Here is a 3043-nt window from a genome sequence, read left to right on the forward strand (position 1 = left end):
GATGCAAAGGGCTATGCAAAAGCAATTACAAACACAGATGCAAGAGCAACTAGCTAAGATCCAACAAGGTATAAGGGAACAAATGCAAGAATCCCAAGATAGTATGATGAGCCAGCTGGCACAGTTGCTGGCTAAGAAACGTGAAAAAGGGAAGAGCACTGCGATCAATTCAGGGAATGATAATGAAGACCTTGTCTATCCTCCGGGCTTTGCTCTAACAAACACCCAACCACAACCAGAGGTGCACCCACGAGGGGTACCCGTTACTATTAGGCCCCAGCAATACCAGGCCGATGCCTCGGCACCAATGAACTTTTCAACAGGCTCAGGCTCTAATCTGAGAGATAATCCAACCAATCCCATTATCCCTGACCTTGATAATGTGGCAGAAATGGAAAAGGCAAGAGTAGATCTGCCAAAACAACTCGAGTATCGGTGTAAATGGCTTGAAGAGAAATTCAAAGCAATGGAGACCGCTGACTACCATTGTGGGGTTGTAATACCCCTACCCGTATTCATTGCCGGAATAAGGTACGAGGCATTACCGGAGTTTACGAATTAATTTTTTTTTATATTCAATATAGCCCTTTTATAAATATCTAACCTTCCCTGTAATATTAAATCGAGACCAATCCACATCAACCAAATTAATTCAACATATTTTCATGATAGATTCATGCATTTATATAAGATAACGTCATCACATATTTATAACCAGGTTTGTTAACTATACTAATGGCTAACTTTACATTCATTTCACGTTAACATTTACTTTGTTAGCTTATACATGCCATTGATTTCCAAAATAAAGTTTCTTTATATACCGAAATCCTGAGGTTGACAGTGTGATGTGTCTCCGACCAAATCCGACCTCTGAGCTCTTAACACTACAAAACAGGGAAAAAGGAAACGGGGTAAGCACTTTGTGCTTAGTAAGCTCATGTAACAAGAATTATACTTACCTAATATTTTCAATACAATACAATAAACATCCATATATCCATTCAACGCATTTTTACCCTAATATGCACAAACTCAACATTCAAGTTAGTACAATAATTTCCATGTACTAATAATATATACTATGATTGATGAGCTCGTCAATACCATGATTTCCATTTCCTTGTTATTTTTCCATATTTATCCCGTTGAATTTCTTGGAATTTTCGATGGATTTTCAGAGGTACACTTTTAGTGTACAATTCCGAGTTTGTCAATTCATATTCATGTGCGCACATTTCCATTTCAGAGAGCACACTCCCTCGAACCTCAACCTTGCAGCGGGATTACCAGTCCAGGCTAAATCCCCTGCAATATAAACTCATAGAGTATTGTCGGGATTACCAGTCCAGGCTAAATCCCCTGCAACGACAATTACTTTAATGAGCTTGGATCTGAATTACCAATCCAGGTTAAATTCAGACCCTAATTCGGATTACCCGTCCGGGCTAAATCTATTTTACACATATTCTTTGGGAGGGCTATATCAGGATAGGATCACCCGTCCGGGCTTGATCCTTTTTACCGTCAATTCCTTTTCAGAGATCCATCGAATTTTCCTTTCATTCAACCGGAATTTCTTCCCATTTTATCAAATATATCAATCTTTTATTAATTTTCATACAATGAACATTCAAATCATATTCACATCAATAACATACAATCTCAAGCAATTTATGAATATAATTCAAGTTACATGAACTTACCTTGATACTTGTTTGTAAACAGTAAAAATCTACTAATCCCGAACTTTTTCCTTTCCTCGATCTAGCTTTGTATTTGAATCTTCTGGATCTAAATAAATAAATTTAATTATCAATTTAATACATTTCATGTTCATATGCAACATTCTCTATAATTCAACTATTATTTATAGTTTATTCAAAGCTGTCTACTTGAGTCATAGTCACTAAATTATTTATAACTTGAGCTACGGAACTCCAAATTAAGATCCGTTAATTTTCCTGAAACTAGACTCATATATATTTTTACCATAAAATTTTCAGAATTTTGGTTTAGCCAATCAGTACATTTTATTCTTCAAAGTCACCCTGTTCTGTTGTCTAACAGTTCTGACCCTTCTTCACTAAAAATAAATTATCTCTTTATACAGAATTCAAATGATGTTATTGTTTGTTTCTATTAAAAATAGACTCGTTAAGAATTCTATACATATAAATTTAAGTCCATAATTATTTTTATTTAATTTTTATAATTTTTCAAAGTCAGAACAGGGGAACCCTAATTTATTCTGACCTTGTCTCACAAAATTCATTATATCTCAAAATTTACAAATCCATTGCTTACAATATTTCTTCTATGAGAAACTAGACTCAATAAGCTTTAATTCCATATTTTGTTCATCTTCTAATTCGATTCCTACAATTTTTGGTGATTTTTCAAAGTTAGTCGCTGCTGTCCAAACTATTTTAGTGCAAGCTGTTTATTACCATTTTTCCCCTAAGCTTTTAATAAATGATAATTTCGTCCCTACTCAATTAGCCTCTCAATTGAGCTGATTTTTCTTAATTAACATTTTATTCTATCACCTTAAACTTGTTTACAACCTTTAGGAATCAGAATTTCAGCAATAGACTTTAATTCCAAACATTTTCACAATTAGGTCCTAAAAATCAATTTCCATTGAAACTGCCTAATAAAATCATCTCATAAACAAATTAAAGCTTTAATTTCATTCTATTTCATCATAAACTTACAGCACTCAACCATGGTGACTTTCAATTTCATCCATGAAATCAAAAACTAATGAATTTAATAGTAGGACCTAGTTGTAAAAGTCTTAGAAACACAAAAATTACAAGAAAAAGGCAAGGATTAACTCACTTGGTGCAAAAATTATGAAATACCAGCTTATATAACCCTCCTATGGCATTTTTAGCTGCTGTAATTGAAGAGAAATGAAGAGAAATCTAGATATTTCCTATTTAGTCCTAGTTTTATTTAGTTAATTTTGCAATATTCTAATTTTACCCTTAATTTATCAATTTTTCTGCTGATTTCATACCCTTGCCGTCCAGCCCAA

The 3043-nt window shown here is 33.7% G+C and overlaps 1 long non-coding RNA gene across 1 annotated transcript; it reads right to left on the reverse strand.

The window, feature by feature from the left end:
* Positions 1-660: 660 nt before the first annotated feature.
* LOC128295259 (uncharacterized) lies at positions 661-1795 on the reverse strand. Its single transcript, XR_008285606.1, has 2 exons — positions 1707-1795; positions 661-887 (listed from the first exon to the last, which is right to left on the reverse strand). It is a non-coding gene; the product is annotated as an uncharacterized LOC128295259 (long non-coding RNA).
* Positions 1796-3043: the final 1248 nt, after the last annotated feature.

The sequence above is a fragment of the Gossypium arboreum genome, chromosome 7 (genome assembly GCF_025698485.1).
Source record: "Gossypium arboreum isolate Shixiya-1 chromosome 7, ASM2569848v2, whole genome shotgun sequence".
Lineage (NCBI taxonomy): Eukaryota > Viridiplantae > Streptophyta > Magnoliopsida > Malvales > Malvaceae > Gossypium > Gossypium arboreum.